At 38.3% G+C, this 16,633-nt stretch overlaps 1 protein-coding gene and 1 long non-coding RNA gene across 5 annotated transcripts in view; one reads left to right on the top strand and one right to left on the bottom strand.

The window, feature by feature from the left end:
- Positions 1-16,633, top strand: part of KCNQ5 (potassium voltage-gated channel subfamily Q member 5) — a 456,708-nt gene that overhangs the window by 253,873 nt on the left and 186,202 nt on the right. The gene's annotated exons all lie outside the window — the stretch shown is intronic.
- LOC140697807 (uncharacterized) lies at positions 955-5,247 on the bottom strand. The gene is made up of 2 exons (XR_012075156.1): positions 5,170-5,247; positions 955-1,306 (listed from the first exon to the last, which is right to left on the bottom strand). It is a non-coding gene; the product is annotated as an uncharacterized lncRNA (long non-coding RNA).

Here is a 16,633-nt window from a genome sequence, read left to right as displayed (position 1 = left end):
TGCTTACATAGTTCTCATTTTAAAAACAAACTTTAGAGAGAGTGAGAGAAATCTGCTATTCTTTCTCTACCAACTCCCAGAGTTTGTCGTTTAAAACTCACTTTCATATCTAGCTTCATGATTGCCTGTCATCTTAAGACCCCCACGGCCCTAGGAATGATCGCTTTCAGATGCCCCATTCCTGCATTGTATCAAATAGCTTAAAATGCATCTCTGTCCTGCATTAAATATAAACTAGATGTGGTATAAAATTTAAGAGCATTTTTATAATTTTGCTTTTTAAATTATTATTACTTCAAAGAATCCATTTCCTGTATGATTTATTTGTTGCGGCTTTTTTTTGTACTTTACACTAAAACTGCTTTTTAAAATAGCTGGAAGTGTTTTTTGAAAATTCTCATGAACTAGTCCAGCTGAAAGAAAATTGATCAGAATGGTATTTTCACTGAAGTGAACATTCATGCCTTTTTGACATACGTGTATTTGTGATGTACATGGGATAATTTTTCAATCTTTTATGCATCTTAAAAGATTATTTGTTTTTAAAAATTTGACTTTTTTCTGATCTGCTTTATTTTTAATTCTATTTAAGTACCACATTCCTCTCACACAGTAAATAAACATTTTTAAAATATGAAAAAAATTCTCATGAACTACTACAGTATAACACTGTTTTTCTTAACTAAGAATGAAAGTCTGTCAATTGACTATGACTTATGTGAAACAAATTAATTATATTGCTTTAAAACAGATTTGAGCATGAAAAAAACAGATGCAGGGCCATTCTTGAGTAACAGTCCTCAATAAAGCAGCAAGAAGGGAAAAAAAATCTGAATTTTTATAAACCTTTTTATATATGTGTGTATGTGTGTGTATATTTAGCCAATATATTTTGGAGTGTGTTAAATGAAAACCACCTTCAGATGCTCAGATTGGAAACACTTCTGAACAGAATTTACTGTGTTAAGAATTTTAATAATTTAAGGTAAAAGTCTTAATTCAAAGGAAGCTATGAGAGTAAACTTTCCTGGCCAGAATGTTTCATCTCTTCATCAAGTTACTTTCTATCATCTGCTGAAGGATGATGCCTTGGCTTTTGGTCCATGATATGTCCAGGATAAGCACCCCAGTTTGGAGCATCCTTCTGGAGATCTGTACCTTCCTTGTCTCCGACCACATTACGTGAGCTCAGTCTCTGCTGTGGGTGCCAATTGACGATCTTCTGTCTACTGTCACAAGTCATTCTACTTGATCATTTCAAATTAGGTCTGATCGGTTGACAGTACCTGTCTTCTACTCCATAACTCTTAAGTGTTGAGAGTTTTCAAAAATAAATATATAACAAAACTTACGATTACCAGGGGGAAAAGGGAATGGGAAGGGATAAACTGGGAGTTCAAAATTTGCAGATACTACTATATATAAAAATAGATAAACAACAAGTTTCTACTATATAGCACAGGGAACTATATTCAATCTTACAGTAACCTGAAAAAGAATATGAAAATGAATATATGTACGTACATGCCTGACTTAAACATTATTCTGTACACTGGAAATTGACACAACATTGTAAACTGACTATATTCAATTAAAAATTAAATAAATGTGCAACAATCATGCTTCAAAACACAATAGATATATCAATATTTCAATTGCATTCCCTTTGTGTTATAATTTCTTTCTTTAAACTGATTGCATTGAGGCTACACTTCTCCTCCCAGTAATAACAACTGTAGAGGATTTTACAGTTTACCTTTTTCATTCATTGTTACTATAAATAAGTCATTAATTTTTAGACAACGGGCCTGATCTCATAGAATTTTTTTTCTTGAAAGAGGAAATATAAACAATAAATAAGTAAACAAATAAATGTATAACATCCCCTATTAAAAAGATAATATCAAATAGTCAGATATGCAATGAGGAATAACACTGGGTGTTTTAGGAATAAAGTGTCAGAGAGTCCTTCTTTAGTTTGAGTGACTGGGATTCTCTGAGGAGGTGACATTTGGAATGAAGACTGAATAACATGCAGTGAGCAAAGTTCTGGGGACAGAGTGTTCCATGCAGAGTAATAGAAAGGCCCTAAATACATTATAGCAACCTGTATACAGCATGATGATGATGGTGGTGATAATGACAGTGATATGCTGGGGAGGAGGAGGATGCTGATGTTGGTGATGATAATGATAATGACAAGACAATGGTGAAGATAATGATGGTGATGATGATAATGGTGATGGTAGTGATGATGACAGTGATAATGGGCAGGAGGATGCTGATGGCGAGATGATGATAGTGGTGACAAAGATAATGGTGAGGAGAAGGATGCTGATGGTGATGATGATGATAATGACAAGACAATGGTGAGGAATAATGATGGTGATGGTAATGTTGATGGTGATGCTGGTGATGATGGTGATGAGCTCGTTTTACAAAAAGAAGTTCAGTGGAACTAAATAAAATGCCATGATCACATAGTTAGTAAATGATACATCCACCATCTTGCTGCAGGTGACATTATTTTATTCTTTTTTATGGTTGAGTAGTATTCTGTTGTATAAATATGTGACAACTTTATCCAGTCATCTGTTGATGGACATTTAGGTTGTTTCCATGTCTTGGCTATTGTAAATAGTACTGCTGCAAACACTGGGGTGCATGTGACCACAAACATTCTTGACTCTTCCCTTTTCCTTGTTCCACATCCAGTCCAGCAGCAAATCTTGTCCATTCTACTTTCTCTAATTCTCTTACTTGTCCCCTCCCGTACCACCATGATAGGCCCCTGTCTTTTCAGCCTGGGTTATTGCAGTAGCTCACTAAGTTTCATCCTGTTTCCGTGGCTGCACCCTGTAATCCAGTCTCCAAACAGCAGCCAAATAACCTGGATTGAAAGTGTGAATCAGATTATGGCTCTCTGTTTTGTTTAAAATCCTCTTGATTTCCTTTTGCCCTTAAAATAAAATTCTAGTTCCTTATGGCCCTGTCCCTGAGTGTTTCTTCATATTCCTCCACCACTTTTCCTCCCCTTCACTCCTTTCCAGCTGCCTGAGCTTCGTACCCCTCAAATATGCTACACTTGTTTCTGCCACAGGGCCTTTGCACTGCTGCTGCCTCCACATGGAAAGCCCTTCACTCCCTGCTTTTCTTAGAACTGTCTTCTCCATTCAGTCTCTACTAGAATGTCCCCTCCATACAGAAATTTTCCCTAACCATCTGATCTAAAATAGCCTCCCCAGTCACTTTGTTCCATTGCCTTCTTTTTATTTTCTCCATTGTGCATGTCAGCATCAGAAATTCTCATACATTTATTGACTTTCTTGTGCATGATTTGCCTCTCCACTGAAACACAAGCTCCAAGAGAATGGGGAACCCGTCTACTTTATTCTGGCTCTAGTCCCAGAGCACAGAACAGTGCTGGGTTTATAGCTGGCACTTAGTAAATAGTTATTGTAAAATTAATGAATGAATCAAAGATTAGACACTTCAACTTTAACCTTAAGTTTAACTCAGAAATCTACATGACAGATTTTCCTAAATCAAGGGAAAGGACAATAGAATTAGTGTATTAAAATCAGTCACATACAAAGTTTTGAACTGAAAAATTTATCATTTCCCAGCCTCCTACAACTGATATTTCAACCATGGCAGGTATTATATTTTATTACATTTTTATAAAATATATAAAATATATTTATATAGTTCAGTCAAATATATACATGTGTATAATGTGCATTTTTTAATTGATAAATTTACTCAACTCATTAAAATATAAATTCTGTAGCAAATTCTTAGCACTTGTCAAAACCTCCTTCTTGCCTCTCTCCTCCTCACCTTAAACCCCCACACATTATTCAGTCTCTCTAGACCATAGTTTCCTCATCCTTGGCCTTGGTGACTTACGATTTTCAAATTCTCTGACACCACCTACAAATGTGTTCATGGGGTCACTTGTCTCCATGATTTCTCCACACTTTCAATTGTGCCTTTTGCATCACAGGATAAAACTGGAGTATCACTGTAGCTGGGGCTGTAAGTGTCCCAGGGAGCTGAGAATATGCACAAAATAAGCCAATTCATGGAAACAACTCTCCATATTGATAAATTATACACATGAGCTGGGATTTTAAGGGAGTAAAGTAAAATTTTATTGTCGTAATTTATAATAATGCTTTTGGGTTTTCTTAAGATACATTTCTTCTGTCACGTGGCTAATTCGAGAGCATGCAGCCCACACCACCAGCCCAGGACCCCACAGTGTGATTTATCCAGCTGAATTATTTATGCATCCTTATTGAAATGGTTTTCATTTCAGTCAAATTAGTAAAGTTCCAGCAAGAAAAATCTTTTTTTAATGGTTGTTTTATTATAACATCTTTTTTTCCTTTCCTTTTCTTATTTTTTTTGCATTATTTTTTTATTGAAGTATAGTCAGTGTACAATTATGTGTCAATTTCTGGTGTACAGCACAATGTATCAGTCATACATGTTTGTTTTCATATTTTTTTCATTATAGGCTATTACAAGGTATTGAATATAGCTCCCTGTGCTATACAATAGGAATTTGTTTATCTATTTTATATATAGTAGTGTGTATCTGCAACTTTCGCACTCCCAAAGGAAAAATCTTTATGCCCAGCTCTGTTCACTTCCATGCATCAGGTGGTTCATGCCATCCCGCCTGTATCTTGAGTGACTGGAGTGTGTGTCTGTCCCCCATCCCACCCTGGGACTGCAGGGCGCTTGTCCACTTACTAGTGCCATGGTCCCTGGGCCAGTGGGTGCACAGGCCAGGTGTGACCAGGACATTACCATCTGTCAATCAGCCCTCCCAGATAGAGGCCGTGATGGTGTGTGTTCTGGGTAAACCATTTGGCCAGGACAATGAAGACCACTCAGATAAGTCACGTGTTTCCTCCGCCGTCTGCCCGACACGAAGAGGCAGTCCCAGGCAGCGACTGAGCACAGGGACTCTGACTCTGTCCTGGCTGCGTTTGAATCACAGATTCGGCATCTACTAGCTCTGTGACTCCTAGTCTGGGGGTTGGTTCCCTGTTGGTAGGTGGGAATAAAAACAGGGCTGTTTTAAGGATTAAATAAGGTGGTCTGTGTCAGGTATTCAGAAAAGCCCCTGGGCCATGATAGATACTCTGTGTTAGTTACCTGTGTGTTGTACCTGCACGTGGAGAAACACTCACATTAAGCCACCAAGAAAAGGACATTGAGACGGGCCAAGACAATATGATGTAATGTGAGGGGCACTGGTGTAGGTTGGGGTCTGATGGAACCCAGATTCCAGAATCCCTGCTTTATGAGGTTGTCATGAAGCCAGACTGAGATGCTTAACAAGTGCCTAGACTAAGATAGGTCTCCATCAGTTTTACTTCCCTTCCCCCACCCAGTATCTTTAATTTTATTCCTTTTACTTTCTTTTCTTTCTTTATGTCTCCGCATCCTTTCATTCCTTCTCCTCTTTCCAGTGGTGCACTAGAGAGATTTGGAGGAAATATCACAATACCCAGCAGAAAGTTGCTTTGCCTTGCTGATAACAAAGCAATGTCTTATAGTTTATTTCTAAATAAAAGTTCCCTTTCTATTTACAGAATCCTTCATTTTTAAACATATATAGCTATTCACTAATTGACCTGGAGTAGGAAAATTAAACCCCTTTCTCTTGTTCTGCATAAATTTATGTTAATATAATTATCGATAATTACCCCCAAATATTCATCAAGGATTTTATGATTTAAACAATCGAGAAGTAGAGTCGTTCTTGACACCTCAGCTCTGTAGCTGTCAGGGAGGCCTCCAGAATGGGCTCAGAAATATATTTTACAGGTAAAAAGTTAAAGGGATTGACAGAAAGAGGAGTTAAAGAAATCACAACCTCAGTTGTAGAGAGATTCTGCTTTCCATATACTAATTGCCTTCTAACTTTTCCAATTGTTTGGGGGAAATTTGAATATAGATTTGAAGCTTCAAAAGGACCCCTGAGTTTTCCAAGTAGAAGTACAGATTCCTTTAAAGCAATTTTTCCTCGAATGTTCACTGGAGTTCTGTAGGGAGTCTGAGGTGACAGGGACACCTGCAGGAGAGGCTGCATCCAGTGCTGAAATGACCAGTTACATTAGCCAAAAAGTTCATCACCTCAGCCTTGGCCCGGATCTCCGTGTAGAAGTCTCTTTGGCTGATTTCAGGAAGGAAAATAATTGTTATTTTTAATGGAAAATAACCTTGTTTGCAGCTTCAGTCTTTGATTTTATAGTCTACTTGACACACTTGGCCAGGTTTCACAGGCTTTTTAAACTTACAAAGTTAAATTACTCCGAGGGGAGATTTGGAAATTACATCATCATTTTTTGTTGTTGTTGTCTTTTTCATGATCATAGCACGGATGTGACTAAAGAGGCAACTTGACATTGAAACAGACACAACATCTTCTCATTTACTCTTAAATGGAGTCTGCATTGTTAGTGATACATGTTATTGCCCTACATTATTTTCTTTTTGGTTAAAAGTGTGATTGAGCTGTTCTGAAAAGCCCCAGTCTGTTCTATAGTCACTGCCAGATAGCCCTGCCCTCCTTGTATTGTAGGATCTGTGTGAACACATCTTAAACTAGAGCTCAGGTCGGGGATCCATCGTCTCAGATGGGAATGAACATTGAAGGATTTTCAGGGTCAGATGAATGCAGAGCTGGGCTCACGGAGATGAGGCTTATTTTTAGTGACTACCAATTTTTGCAGACTTAATTACAGAAAATCATAATCATCTTCTAGTGTGTTGGCTCTTAAAATTAATCAGGCAACTGTTCATGATAGCATATTTTTATTAATAACCTACAGAAACGCCTATACTTCTTTATCAGAAATCAGTCAGGGAGTGTCAAAGTATCATTTGAAAACTATGGAATAAATCCTAGAAGAATTGTCACTAAGAGTGAATTAACTGCATTTTCAGCACATTCATCTGGGGAGAGGCTTTGGGATCAAAGTTAAGAGCACAAGCCCTAGCGTCAGATCAGCTGGAGTCCAAACTTCGTTTCCATACCTGCCACCTGTGTGAGACTGCTCAGTGCCTCGGTTTCCTCATCTGTAAAGTGGGGGTGATAATCATAACACACAATGATGGAGGACATCACGTAGCTCCTTCTTTGCACTAGGCACTGTTCTGTGCAAGTGAGAAAGCAAGACAGACAGAAAAAGAGAGAGGCAGAGAGAGACACAGAGAAACGTGGGCTAGAGATTACATGTCTTGTACTGACCTGGGATCAGTTACACATGTCAGCATCACAACAGCCATATGAGGTAAGCACTACTGTTTTCTTCTTTTCACAGATAAGGAAACTGAGAAACCAAGAAGTAAGACAATTTGCCCAGAGGCAGTGAAGTACCAGGGTCTGAATTTACAGCCAGGCTGTAAACCCTCAAACTCTGTCCTCAGCCACTGCCCTGTAATTCTTGATGCACATCCCTGTAGGACTATGACTTAATGAGAGTAAATATATAAACCACATTGACCATTGTGTGGTCCTAGTTAATATCCAATGAGCACTAATTACTAGTACTGGTTTATAACAATTACAAACCCTGTTTTCCTATATGTTGTCTCTTTTGCTGCATTAAGTATGTAGCAGTCCACTAAAATTTTATTTTTTCACACCATCATTAGCTATGTTGGGTGGGCTTTGGTAAGATTATCTTGGGGTTAACATTTACTAAGAGGCATCCCACCTTTGTAGTGTCTATAATTTCATACATCAAAGTTTTACAAAGGGTCAAGGTCAGTTTTTTAAAAAACATTCTTTCATATTTTTTTCCACAAATACTTGTGTGTACAGTAAGGCACCTACTATGTGCTTGGCAGTATTCCAGGACCTACTCTGGGGCGTTCAGCAGAGTACAAGACAGGCAGGGTCTGGCTGTCTCAGAACTTACCTCCTAGTAAATCATTTTGACATTGACTCAATTCCAGTTTGAGCCTTTAATCCTGGGAAACAGTGCCACGAAATTGAAATCTTCCATCATGAAACATCTGGGAATTTAGCAGGGTGATGCGTTACACAGGACACGTCAGCTCTGTGACTGCCGTTTCCCCCACACACTTATTTATTTAAGAAGAGGCATTTTTGGATCTCTGGGAGCTGTGTCCATTCACGGTCCACTGGCCGTGTTTCTCTCCACCGGCCACGAGCAGATGGTCACAAGTCCAGCCAGTCTCCTCATGAGTGTGCAGAGAAAAGCCATGCAAGTTTCAAAACAAAAGCTGAGGATTTCTAAATCCTGAGATCAGAATCTGAGCTCATCCTATTCCTTTGTTTTTCCCCCGTGCCCTTAATTTTCCTTTAATTTTCCATTTTCTGCTACTATCAATGTCATGTGAACTGATTACTTACATTAGTGAAGGCTTTTCCTAGCAGATTATGTCCTTTGACTACACAAGGAAAAACAATTCATTACTACTGTTCAAGATTCTTTTGTATGCCATTTTATTCTCTTTTTTCGTAGTCATTTTATTCTTTGAAGGGAAATTCATGAGCTTATAGAAAATCTAATCCCCTAAAAATTCAAGGGGGGAGCATGTGTGTTTCTTTATTCTGCAACTCTGATGATCTACTCTTAAAGTATAACAGGGGAGAAAGGAAACTTACATATAGTGACCACCCAGAAATTTAACATACATAATCTCACTTGTTTCTCATGACTCTGGAAGTAAGTACATTTAATCCCCATTTAATCATGTGAAAATAGAGATTTGGGAAAGCCACGTACCTGGCCCAAGGTGACTACAGTAGCAGAATCAGGTCTAGACCAGCTATTTCCAAAGCCATGTCTTTTCCATGAAATCACAGTATTTTACCTGAGCAGAGATCATGCAAGTGATTATAAGACCACTGCTGTTCAAAAGATAAAGAGGTTCTGAATCATCTTTTATACACTACATTGTGACATATATTACATCAATATTAGCACAAAGAATCATCTCTTGGTTCCAACATGCTTCCATCTATGAAATTTAATGGGGAAAGCAAGGAGAAAAGGGAATAAATACACGGATTTGTTGATTGGCAAAGTGCTTGATCTGGCTGTTAACTATAGTTCAACTGTAGAACTACTTGTGTATGGAAATCTTAAAGTGCTTAAAATACATTTGTTTGATTTACAACATGTGGGGAAGGAAGATTCCTTTCTCTCATTTTCTGCACATGAAAATGCAGCACAGCGAGGTTTACGCAGAGTTCCTCGATGAGCTGTCACCACACCCCATCCCCAGACTTTCAGCCTAACGGCCTTCCATCAGGCAAAGTTCATGACTCTTCAAGTTCCTAACTGATGTATGTCGAGTTTCCCACCAGCAATGATTTTAACTGTATCCCCAAGTGACTAACATCCATAATAGCCTTTGAACATCAGTGTTAACTGCAGCATACTAGTGAACATTGGACCCCACATACCATAACTGATAATGATGATGTCCAGAGGAAAAAGGTAGAAATTTTGAAACTAACAAATATACCCCATTTGCTATGCTTTTCTCCTGCGCTTTGAATGTGAAATAGGTGTCTTTTCACACTGCGAATCAGGCAGTTTTTGACTCTCGTGATCCTAAGTTGGGAGGGAAAGTTTGGAGCATCTAAAGCTGCTACCATCGTCAAATAATATTTATTACACACCGTGTTTCCTAGAAGGAGGGCAGGGTTTGGACTGGTAGCTATAACTGAGGTACAAGACCTCTTGCGTGCTTAATAGGCCACGAGACTATTATGACCTGATGTGGGATATCCAGAGGTCAGTGGAGTATCTCTAATGAAACGCCAGTGAAAGCATTAAAGGGTTTCTCCCTCTTAGTGTAAATCTTAATAGATATACCCGCATCTCTTCCAGAAACATTATCTGTTTATCTGTCTGTACTTCAGAACAGAAAATGTGGTAAAGAGGCTCCATGGCATTTGTCTCTACCAGCCTGTCAGTCTGTCTATCTACAATAGCCACATTTTTGGTCAAATATTAAATAATGAGATTTATTATTGCAGCCACAGAGGACAGCTCTACTTGGAAAGTTAGGCAGACAAGTTACATGGAGATAGTTTATAGTTAATTTTGTCTTACAGTGTAATACTTAACCAGACCTTTGACTTCTTTACAATTTAGATACAGTAAGAATAAAAACAACCATAAAAAAAAACCTTCATAAAAATCCTAAGGGTCCAATTACACCATTTTATGAAGAGATACCAACATGCTGGAGTTTTCCCAGAATACAAAAAAAAATCAATTAATGCAGCACAACGTCAGTTTCAAAAGCAATTATCAACTTTCTCCACTCTATCAGGGTCCAATTACAGGGTGGTGAGATACTAATTTTAAAATAATTGCTGGACTGAAATTTGACTAGCAATACCACGCATCTGAAGGAAAATTGTTAAGGTTCTTTGAGGTCATTCTTATGAGATTAAAAAAAAAAGAATTGACTTTACACACAGCCAAGACCTTTCTAAAACCAGCTGTTTACAAATTCAACTAACCTGTTGTTACCATACTTTACAGATAAGAGTCATGGGAACAAGTTGTTCTGAATTTCCTGGCTGCTTCCCCAAGCAGGGTGAGCAGACAGCATCTTCTCTGATTAGCATTTGAACAACATTTTGTTAGGTGTTGGCTTCCTTTCTCATAAAATAGCTCATTCTTTTTTACTTTTTAATGGATTTATTGTCAGTATCAATTTTTCCCCTTGAGGTATGTACTAGGAGAGAAGAGCCAGTGGAGATTGATTTTTTTATTATGTTTATATCTCTACCAGCTACTAAGATTCCCAGTTATCTTAAGGTTGAATCTACCCTCCAAATAATATATGTTTTTATATTTATGAAAAATATTACCTTATGTCATTGTCTGTATTTCAGTATTTAGGTTACTTGTCATACTAATAAATTAACCCATGCTAAAAGTTCATTAAAGTTTTCTTTAAATAGATTCAGAAAAGAAGACCTGAAAGAGCCTAAGTTTTGTCAAGAGACGATGAAGACTTTATATGCAATGGCTTTAATAATCAACGAGTATTAACAACATTATCTGCTTAAATTCCATAGGAGATGATGATAGCAGATAAGTGGACCAAACAGAGTTTTATTTGAGGGGGGGGGTGGTAATTAGGTTTATTTATTTTTATTTATTTATTCATTTAATGAAGGCACTGGGGATTGAACCCAGGACCTCCTGCATGCTAAGCACAGGTTCTACCACTGAGCTACACCCTCCTCCTCAAAGGAAGTTTTAAATAGCAAACAAATGCACATACACAATCTCAATAGAACCACTACTCCCCTCACTGCTTTTCTATTTGACTACTTTCCCCACGCTTTCCTCGTTAGTATTGCTGTTGAATCAGAGTTGCTCCTTGATTAGCAGTGTTCATACTGGCTCATATTGACTCGGGAAAAAGCAGAAAGGAACACTTATATTTGGAACTCAGTACGATTAACACAAAATGCAGAGTCGGGGTCTTGGCCCTCTGAAAAGGGCGTTCTAGGTTGGAAAGTTGAACCCTAGATGGTCTTTAACATTAATTCTCTACGACATTATACAAATCGTCTGCTGTGCTGTGTGGTAGGGAATGAGAATAGTAGAAGTGTGGTTTCCTCTCTTGGAGATGCTGTGGCAATTGCATGGTCTGGAGTCCAGCGATGCAGAGTAGAATTACATGTGGCAAATAGTATTTCCAACCGTGTAGGTGGAACGGGACACTTGGACGCACCAAGTTGGAGCAGAGTCCCCTGGGTGTTGTGAGGAGCAGGGACAGCTGCAAACACCCTTGTTTTTTTATTTCTCTGCCATTTCTCTGAAATTGATCATGAAGTGGTGGCGTTGGACAATTGAGGTTTTTCTGAGTTTATATGCCATGTGTGTTTATAGTGTCCACATTACAAAACAGACAGGAAAAATTTAACTACACTGGTATAGCTTTAAAAGGATTCATACGGTACTCATTTTCATTCATTTCACAATATTTTATCATATCCAGTTTTGGCCCTTTTGTCCAGTGGATTTCTCCGCAGGGACTAATAAATCAATCTTGCTATTTTTTCATAAATTGTAATCAGAGTAAGTCTAGCTGTTACTTTCACCAAAGTTACACTAGGAAGCGGGGGTAATATTTGCCTTACACTGGCCCCTCGCCAGTAAACTCAATTTATTTTGGGAATAAAAAGATTACTGACTTAATTTTGTATTTAATCATGAGGGAAGAAGAAGACTTCTTCTTTTTTTTTTTTAACAAAAGCTCTATCCTCTGATTGTTTTTTTATTCAAAACTGTCTTGAACAATCCTCTTATTCAAAATGTCTCCCTTTTTTTTTTAATTCCCAACAGAGATGTAATAAATGTGCTTTTATTCTTTGAGGAGAAGAATTAATAGAAGAATATCACAGATATTTCCCTTTAATATTTTTTTCAACAACTATCCTAGTAACTCAGATCACTAAAAATCAAGAATAGCTAAGAAAAACTAAAAATTGAGCTCTCAAGACCCTTATAAATTTGATCTCTTACTGTTTTGTTTAAAAGCCAGTCTTATCTGAGAAGGGGTATATGTATATATATGTGTTTATGTGTAGCTGAATCACTTTGCTGTACATCTGAAACTAACATTGTAAATCAACTACACTTCAATTTTTTAAAAAGTCTGTCTCGATAATCATTTGTATTAAAAACTGGTAGGGTACCCGAAATCACTTTTTCATGAAATGCCACCAGCAGCCAATTTTAGTGAACAGACTGATTAAAAGATGATCTGTCATGCAGAAATCATCATCCTTTACCCTGATTCACTTGTTTGGAGTCAGGACACAGTTTTGTATCACTGAATGGAACAGATGAGGCCATTGCTTCACCAGAAAGAAAACTAAAATCATCATCCAAAAAGCAGGCAGAAAATTCTTGCCACTTATCGCCAACTTGAGAGTTGCAGGAAGGAGAAGCCCACTGACGCTGAGACTTAAACATGGTCTCCATGCACTAGGATCGTACACGGGCCTCCCTCACTGCCGCTCCAGTAGCTGAGCAGGCTGCCACGTCTGGTACTCACCTGGTGACAGTGATGGCCAAGAGGCCCGTGCCTCCTGCATTGATGACCACACTGGAGTGGGCAGTCGGTCCACAGCTGTGTGTGCATCAGAGGCCACTGGGGAAGGGAGAATTCCAAGGGCAGGAGCAGTAAAATGATCCCAGACTGGCGTGGTCCGTCTTGAATTCTAGGAATATGTTTTTAGAACTTGGAGGAAGGCCGTATTATGGGAGGGGAAACTCAAATATTGACTCTGCCTGTGATGATGTCATAAGGATTCATCGTCCCAATGTAACTTTTTACGCCCTACAAAAGGTTATGTGCAATCAAATTCCTGTTACTGATTAGATTAGATATCTGGTCCCAAGGCCTTAGGACAACCTTCTCTAGCCTTTCCTGTTGCTGCTTCTTAGATCTGAGGATGCAGATTGTTTTTCTGAAAACTTTTGAGCTCGATTTTCAGTTCCTGAAATGTGCTGCCCCTGACATCCTGAAAACCAACATTGATGATTTGAGTATTTTCACATGCAGAGAAAGCATATGAACACAAAGCAAGAGGGGCACATTGTCCCCATGACCTGAATTTTTAGTTCCTCTATTCTTACAATATCCTCTTTTCCCTAAAATTATTCTTCCTTAATTTAACCCCTCAGCCTTCTCATAGAGAAACCTGTGTCCTCATGGACAACAGTATGGAGATTCCTTAAAAAACTAAAAATAGACTTACCATATGATCCTGCAATCCTAATACTCAGCATATGTAAGGAGGGAACTCTAATTTGAAAAGATACATGCACCCCAATATTCATAGCAGCACTATATACAATAGCCAAGACAGGGAAGCAACCTAAACATCCATCGACAGATGAGTTGATAAAGAAGATGTGGTATATTTATACAATGGAGTACTACTCAGCCATAAAAAAAGAATAAAACAATGCCATTTGCAGCAACATAGATGGATTTGGAGATTGTCATTGTAAGTGAAGTAAGCCAGAAAGAGAAAGAAAAATACCATATGATACCACTTATGTATGAAATCTTAAAAATGACACAAATGAACTTATTCACAAAACAGAGACAGATTCACATAGAAAACAAACATGGTTATAGGGGGAGGGGGAAGGGGTAAAGAAGGGATAAATTAGGAGTTTGAGATTTGCAAATTCTAACTACTGTGTACAAAATAGATAAACAACAAGTTCCTACTGTAGAGCACAGGGAACTGTAGTCAATATCTTGTAGTAACCTATAATGAAAAAGAATATGAAAAGGAATATATGTGTGTATATGTATGACTAAATCACTGTGCCATTCACCAGAAATTGACACAACATTGTAAACTGACTAAACTTCAATTAAAAAAAAAGAAACCTATGCCCTTCTCTAAGATTTGTAATCTGTCAGTAACCATGAAAATACATACCTATGCTCACTTTTTATTTGGTGATAGTGTTTTTATTTTATCCTAATCCACAACCATTTCCCATAGAACATCTCAGAGAGCCAATCAATACCTTTTAAGAATGAGGATTATACACCTAGAACAAAGGGGCAAGCTTGATTCTTAATACATGACAAAGCTGATCTCAGTCCTGAGGGGTGTCAAGAAATATACTTTGAGAACTTCTTATTGTGTCCAAATCCATTAAATTAAAAGAGAGATCAAAGGAGCTGGGTGGAAAAGCAGTTAACATTTCACCAAATACATGTGGGCCCGAGCTCTGAAATTAAATAGCTGGCTTGTATAACTGTAGCTGGAGATAAAAAGGATAATGTTTGTCCTGATGACTGAAGTCAACGCTAAGAACAATTAGTCCACGTGGGGGAGAAGAAAAGGTTATTGTAAGTCTACCAAATTGAAGTAAGTTATAAGGGTGGATGGTAAAATGGAACCCAAAAGGAAGGATTCAGTGAGATCAGTAAAGTATTTTTTAGTAAGGGTGGTTGCTGTGGCACATAAAGACGTCAACTTGAAAGTGTGAAACATTCCAAGAAAACACACGCACACGTGTACGTACACAAAGCAAACACAGATACCGAGTACCTTCGCATGATTGGCAAGAAATTTTATTGGACCCAGTTTAAGATCTTGCGTTGTATACATCTTTTATCGCACCTAGCTCAAAACATCTCCTTCTAGTATACGGAATTCTAGAATCTATGTCTGGCAACTGCAAAGTTTCAGAAAGAACTCATTTTTACAGTGACGTGAAATCCCCTTAATAAAACTGGAAATTTGACAGAAACATTTTATCTTCTTACAACAACGCTGAGTTCTCAACCTAAGACCATGTTGTAAATTATTTTCCAGCTTGAGCTGGACTTAGACATTTTGAGACTCTACACCAAATTACCAGATTTGACCTTCTATTTTTAATATATATTTTTTATTGACGTATAGTCAGTTTACAATGTGTCAATTTCTGGTGTACAGCACAGTTCTTCAGTCATATGGGAACATACGTATATTCATTTTCATATTCTCTTTCACCATAAGTTACTAAAAGATATTGAATATAGTTCCCTGTGAGAGTTCACTTTATTCCTCTTTTCCACCTGAGGGTAATCCCTTCCTTCTCAGTAATTTTCTAATTAGCAGGGCTCTCAGGAATTTCTCTAGCATTTATTCCCTCTTTATCATCCTCCCAAAATTGTTCCTTCACTGAAGCTTTTTTCTTTAAATAGCCCAGTTTTATTTTTGTCCTAAGTCAAAAGTCATAAACTCATATGCTGCATCTAGATGGTAAATTCCAGAGGCAGGTGTCTGCTCTCTTACCTACTTTTTGTTTCTTCTGAGGACCTGGGAAGGTGTAAATGCTCACTGACAACTCTGCAGTCAGCTGGTTCCGTGTGATTCTGTCATTCATCCAGCCAGTGACTGTGCTGAGCACCTAGTGTGTGCTGGTGCGGTCCTAGACTCTAGATGAACCGGGTGGTTGAAGCCGACTTGGTCCCTGCCTTGGCCTCACAGTCCAATGATGAACTTACCTAGTGAGAACTCCCAACACACATATCATCTGGTAAAGACACACATATTTCTCTTAAAACTTGGATTGGTTAACATTTTCCTGAGTGGACTTCAGCCTGACTTGCAGCCCACTGGCTGTAAACCAAGCTTTTCTTCTTCTGAGTAGCAATTTCACTGGGCACACTGTGAGCTGGTAACTCACCCTTTGGAGCTGGGTAGAAAAGTAGTAGGTTATTAACCGAACATGACTGAGGCCGTCGGTATTGGACTCCAGTGTGTTTCACTTACGGAGCAGCTTTCTCATTTGTGGGGTTTGACAACCACAAATTCTAAAATGTTGAATATCACTGAAACCACACATACACTTAAGCCTACTTTCAGACCCAGTGAGTCGTACCAACCTGTCACCTGTCCCCTTCTTCCCCAGAGTAAGAGCTCCTTTCCTAGGAAAGCTCCTTGCCAACTCCACTCTATTCCTGACGCCCCTTGTAGGAGAGGAAAACTTCCTTTTCCCTCCACCCTGCTCAGTTCTCCACTGGGGCCCCTGTGACAAGAGACAGATGAACAAGAGAAGAACAAACAAGTTTATTACAT

The sequence above is a fragment of the Vicugna pacos genome, chromosome 8, assembly GCF_048564905.1.
Source record: "Vicugna pacos chromosome 8, VicPac4, whole genome shotgun sequence".
Taxonomy (NCBI): Eukaryota; Metazoa; Chordata; class Mammalia; order Artiodactyla; family Camelidae; genus Vicugna; species Vicugna pacos.
The sequence above is the reverse complement of the archived record's forward strand: the minus strand, read 5'-3'. Positions and strand labels throughout refer to the sequence as shown.